General features: G+C 45.3%; 1 pseudogene; it reads right to left on the reverse strand.

The window, feature by feature from the left end:
• The window catches only part of LOC115381166 (NACHT, LRR and PYD domains-containing protein 12-like), a 47,479-nt pseudogene extending 41,695 nt beyond the window's left edge, over positions 1-5,784 (reverse strand).
• Positions 5,785-6,000: the final 216 nt, after the last annotated feature.

The following is a 6,000-nucleotide window of genomic DNA, read 5'->3' on the forward strand; positions in this document are numbered from 1 at the left end:
GTCAGTTGAGCGTCTGTTCCATCTAAATTATGGACACAGCACGCAGTCATGTAGGACTGCTGGGATATGGAACCTTATCAAGCAACAATTAACTATGCAAATATCCTGTTTGTTAAAACAGTATCCCTGATCAGAGGAAAAAGAAATGGCGATCAGACCAGTGGTTCAATCACTGCTGAAACGAGGAGTCATTGTGTGTCTCCAAACAACACCCCAATAAAAACCCCATTCAGTAAAAGAAAAAAAACAGTGGCTCAGTAATTCAGAGATGGTTCAGTTTTAAAGTATCGGACGAGCAACAGAGTCACGTTATATGTAGGGAGTGCTATCAAGAAGATACAGGCAAGAGTGGAAGCACAACTAATCTTTACACCACCTAAAACAGTGGCGCAAACTGCAGTACGGAGTGATTACTGTCTGTCAGAGTAGAAAAAGAGTGAGAAAATGTATATTGAGTTGAAATTCTGTTTTCTTGTGCAGCTGGTTGAGACTGTTCAGAAAAGAAATTGCTGCAGGAAAAGGTATGTAATGCTGATGATTGTATTTGTTTTCTTAACCTAAGCACTTTATTTTGTTCTTTCTTCGTTCTTATATAAATGCTGCCCTTACAGGGCTTGTCATATTTTGTTCTTTTGTAATGTTTCTGTGGATTTGTTAGAAAGGAGAAGAAAATCTGTATTTGCAAATCATGCAGGATTGCTGGATGTGGAACCTTATCAAGCAACAATTAACTATGCGAAATATCCTGTTTGAGTTAAACAGTATCTCTTATCAATGGAAAAAGAACTGGGGATCAGACCAGTGTTCAATCAATGCTGAAACGAGGAGTGTCATGTCTGTCTCCAAACACCACACCAAGAAATCCCGTTTGAAACCAGGAACAAAGAAGTGCAGATTTGCACAGGATCCGAGGGAGAAAAAAATGTCAGCATCATTCCTTTAACTCCGGTTGTACCAGATGTTATGCTATTTTAGTATCAATAGCAGCCAGAGCGAAATGGTACACAGTTTGTGTATTGGTGTCTGCTGTACACAGGAATACATAGGATTTGTTTAGTTTCACCTTCTGTGACCCAACAATATCGCTTTACAGGATTAACGTTGTTGTTTTTTTTTTCAGACAGTCCAACCGTCTACGCTGCAGCTGTGAGACAGCAGCTTCCAAAGCTGACAATACCTGCTGACTCGGTTTTGTTTGGCGTCCATCGACAACATCATCATTATTGTCTCTTGTACAGAAAATGGAATTTGAGTTTGTGAAAATTATCAACCAGTTTTTCTGATTTTATTCAAGCGCGTGTCTACGCTTCCTGATTAAGTTTGTGTGGCTTTATTTTGAATATTTAGAATGAGACTCTGTCTTTGAATGATTTTACTATTCATTTATACCTTTTCTGTATTTTATACACTTTTTAAAAAACCTTCCTCCTTTTGAGTTGTATTTTCAGATCTATATATTAGAACTTGGGTGGATGTGAAGGTTTTACAGTGATCACGTTAACTGGGAATATCAGAGAATTTCACGATGCTTATCACAAGGACATGACATGTTCAAAGTTTTGAGAGCAGTAACTTAAAATTTCAAGTTAGGAGCAGATTTGGTTATCTTCTAGGTCACAAATAGTAACACTTTGATGATTTGCTTTATATGTTAAGATAAAACCTGAGTTTCTTGTTTAGATCATAATTTTTAGGTTCACCTCTGGAGAGCTTTAAAAAGGTCATGTAACCATCTAAAGTGCTACAGACACCGGACCTATCTGTTTGGAGTAAAATGTAATATCAAAACAGACTGTTTGAAAATTGTATGATTGAGAAATGTTCATGAGTTAAATGTTAATGAGTCTATTTTTTTCCCTTTCTGCAGCTCCGGCTCAACAGAATGAACCTTCGATCACTTCGCCGTCATAATCTTTGAGTTTATATACGCGGAGTACGCACAATGCATTCTGACACCGTAAATACTTCATCCGTGAAACTCTTTTCGTATTTTTTTATTGAAGACCCCTCGCAACTTGGATATTCTGACAACATCGCCGACCTTAAATCCTGTCTTTATTTATTTTTTTCTCTTGTCTCGTGTGTAGGCGTACCGTACAAATTGTGAAACACTTGAAGGCCCTTCGTCACATCAGCCGGACGCATTTTATACTGCTGTGGTGAGTGTTATTATAGCTTTCACTAAGTCTGGTAGGACCTCCACGTACCGACGCGTGTTCTTAGCAGTGAAATATCTCCACATTCTGGTCTTTCAACCATGCAGGCTTTTTGATCACTGGCTGTGGCATAATGTATGATGTTGTGTTTCCTCATCAGAATCTTGAAACTTTTGTTGAAAAATTCTCTTCCTGCATCAGTCTGTAGTTTTTCAGGCGTCTGGCTCTCACAAAAGACGGATTCATAGGCAGACACCACCTCAGCTGCAGTCTTCTTTCTCAAAGCTCGCACGTACGCTAATTTCGAAAACACATCGATGACCGTGTGTAAATAACTATACCCGTCATTTTCATCCGCTAACGCTCGCATATCGCAAAGGTCTGCCTGAAATTGTTTGAGAGGTCTTGTAACAAAAACTCTGTTCCTTGGAAAATGTACCCTAGCCGGTTTATGCAGAGTATAGGCGTCTTGAGATGATAAGAAGTCTTTCACATCTTCCACCCTGACTTTCTTTCCCGTCTCATCTTGAACCGCTTTATGAAGCCGCTCTACCCCACCGAAACTACCATGATGACTCGGCTTGTAATGTAACCTCTTCATGACACGTTTCTCCGCCATCTCTAAGTGCAATATAAATTCACCCCCCTCTAACCGTCTGTCTAGCTCCTACTCATCCCTTCAGATGTGTCAACACCTAACCCGTCGTAAAAACTTCAAAAGACCTCAGACGGAAGGAAGTTTTGGGAGGGTGGGGGGACAAATGCGCAGTGGACATACGGTGGACAAATGGTGGACAAATGGCGAGGGGAGGGGTTTATTGGGGGGCCATAAATCTTTTGGTTTGACATGTAATATAGTACATACTTTTTTCACACCATCAGAGGATGTGTCCATGGCCAGAGCGTACAAGTAGACCGTGGTTTCCGGGGGGTGGCGCATGCACACATGCCTGGCACCCCTGTCCGTCAAGGACATTGTGGATGATTACATTTCTGGATTTATGATGATCGGCCTGCTGCTGATTGGCCGGTGCTGCGACCTGATCCTCTGGAGGATTAAGAAGACCGCCACCACGTCTGAAAAGTGGAGAACCGACCAAAGGAAGGTCAAATGGCTCCTTCCACCAAAAGAAGATACCTTCTGATTGTGTCTGGCTCCCCAGGAACTCTAAACACACCCTAAAGATTGACGGTCAGAATGATTGCTTATCGATCTATCTATTTATCCCGAGCTCTCACTCCCAGCTGCAACTCAAATCACCTTTGGACTGCTGCGTTCAAGGCCGTCCCGGCAACTACTATCTGAGTTGGTGTGCAAAGGGGAGGCGGGCCAAACCACACACACATACATGTATTGATGAACTGAAATGCCACATACACGGCACACACACTCCCTCCCCCACTCTCAACGTCTCCACCACACGTTTCTGCTGACGACCAGTGGTGATGACGTGTTCTGATGATGAAGCTGCGACCGCTGATCTGCTGGACTGAAGCAATAGTCTTATGCATCTTGCTATCTATGTATGTGAACAGGTTGGCTTTTTCTTTTTGGTGTCTCACTTCTAATCATGACTCCCTTTGGAACAGTGAACTGAATTGATGCATCCTTACCTCCCCCCAATTCTGTCTGAGTTCCTTTAACTCGGTTCCTTTTCAAGATGGAGTGCGGTAATTGGCTGCCTAAGTGTCTTTAAACCCCAGTAATTTCGTTGTAACTTGTAACTTCTGTAACTTGTTGCAATGACAATAAAGTAGCATTCCATTCCATCAATGAGGAACATCTCCACAGAGTAACTACAGGAAGTACTTCCTACAAACATCACTGAGATATTGATCAGGACATGTGGACTCACCTAAACTTCCTGCAGTTCCTCACAGCTGGGATCAGTCTCCGTCGTCCCTCATCTGATGTGTTGTACTTATCCAAGTACAACTCCTCCAGGACCTGGTCTGACATCTGCAGCATGTAGGCCAGAGCTGAGCAGTGGATCTCAGAGAGTCTCTGTTCTGATCTGTTCTCTGACTTCAGGAACTCTTGGATGTCCTGATGGACTGAGAGGTCCTTCATCTCCGTCAGACAGTGGAAGATATTGATGCTTCTGTCTGGAGACATTTGATAATAGTTGATCTCCTTCAGGTTCCTGATGACTCTCTGGATGGTTTCTGGACTGATCTCTGTCCGACCCAGCAGACCTTCTAAGAGTCTCTGGTTGGATTTCAGAGAGAGGCCATGAAGGAAGCGGACAAACAGGTCCAGGTGGCCGTTCTGACTTCTGAGGGATTTCTGAAGGACCTTCTTCAAGAATTTGTCCAGAGACTGGAAAGCATCATCATCTTCATCATCATCCTCATCATTATTTTTAACATCCTCTCTGATGAAGGTCTTCAGCTCGTCTGTCTTCCCACTGGTGAAATAGTGGAAAATGAAGACTGCAGCCAGAAACTCCTGAACACTCAGATGGATGAAGCTGTATACGACTTTCTGGAAGATCACAGACTCTCTTTTGAAGATCTGAGTACAGATTCCAGAGAACAGCGAGGCCTCAGTCACATCCAGACCACACTGCTCCAGGTCTTCTTGGTAGAACACCATGTTTCCTTTCTCCAGATGTTCAAAGGCCATCCTGCCCAGCTTCAGAAGAAGCTCCCTGTCAGCCTCTGTCAGCTCCTGTGGACCCGTCTCAGGTCCTTCATGGTATTTGAGCTTCTTCCTGTGTGTCTGAACCAGCACAAAGTGGGAGTACATGTCAGTCAGGGTCTGGGGCAGCTCTCCTCTCTGCTCGCTGCTCAACATGTGCTCCAGAACTGTAGCAGTGATCCAGCAGAAGACTGGGATTCCACACATGATGTGGAGGCTCCTGGAGGTCTGGATGTGGGAGATGATTCTGCTGCACAGCTCCTCATCACTCAGCCTCCTCCTGAAGTACTCCTCCTTCTGGGCGTCAGTGAAGCCTCGCACTTCTGTCAGTCTGTCCACACATGTTGGAGGGATCTGATGGGCCGCCGGTCGGGAAGTGATCCAGACCTGAGCCGAGGGCAGCAGATCCCCCCGGATGAGGTTAGTGAGCAGCACGCTGACTGAAGACTGCTGGGAGACGTCAAGCAGCCGCTGGCTGCTGCTGAAGTCCAGAGAAAGTCTGCTTTCATCCAGGCCGTCCAAGATGAACAGCAGCTTGCAGACAGCCAGGTCCTCTGCCGTCAGCTTCAGGAGCGTGGGATGGAAAACAGCCAGCAGTGAGAGGAGACTGTACGGCCGCTCTCCCAGCAGGTTCAGCTCCCTGAAGGAGAGCACCACCAGCACACTGACATCCTGGTTCTCCAGGCCCTCGGCCCAGTCCAGACTGAACTTGAGCACCGAGAAGGTTTTTCCACTGCCGGCCACGCCGCTGGTCAGAACCACTCGGATGTGTCTGAGCTGCTGGGCCGAGGCTTTGAAGATGTCCTGAACCCTGATGGCAGTGTGATGGAGGCTCTCCTTCCTGGAAGCTGTCTCCAGCTGCTTCAGCTCAGGTTCCCTCTGAAGCTCCTCACTGAGTCCCTCTGTGATGTGGAGCTCAGTGTAGATCCTGTTGAGGAGGCTTCCTCCTCCTGCTTCATCACTTCCTTCAGTCACACGTTCACATCGCCTCCTCAGACTCTTCTTATGTTCTTCTAGAAGCTGCTGCAGACCAACACCTGCTCAAAGACAACAACAACAGTCAGACTGCACACAAACAACCAGCTTTCATGTCTACAACACAACAACAAGTTCAGTGAAGACAAACCAGTCCCTCAGAGACACATGTCCACTCTTACTTGGTGCAGCGACGCTTCTGGATCTTTCTGGCTGCTCCTCACACAC

Source organism: Salarias fasciatus, chromosome 3 (assembly GCF_902148845.1).
Source record: "Salarias fasciatus chromosome 3, fSalaFa1.1, whole genome shotgun sequence".
Classification (NCBI taxonomy): Eukaryota; Metazoa; Chordata; class Actinopteri; order Blenniiformes; family Blenniidae; genus Salarias; species Salarias fasciatus.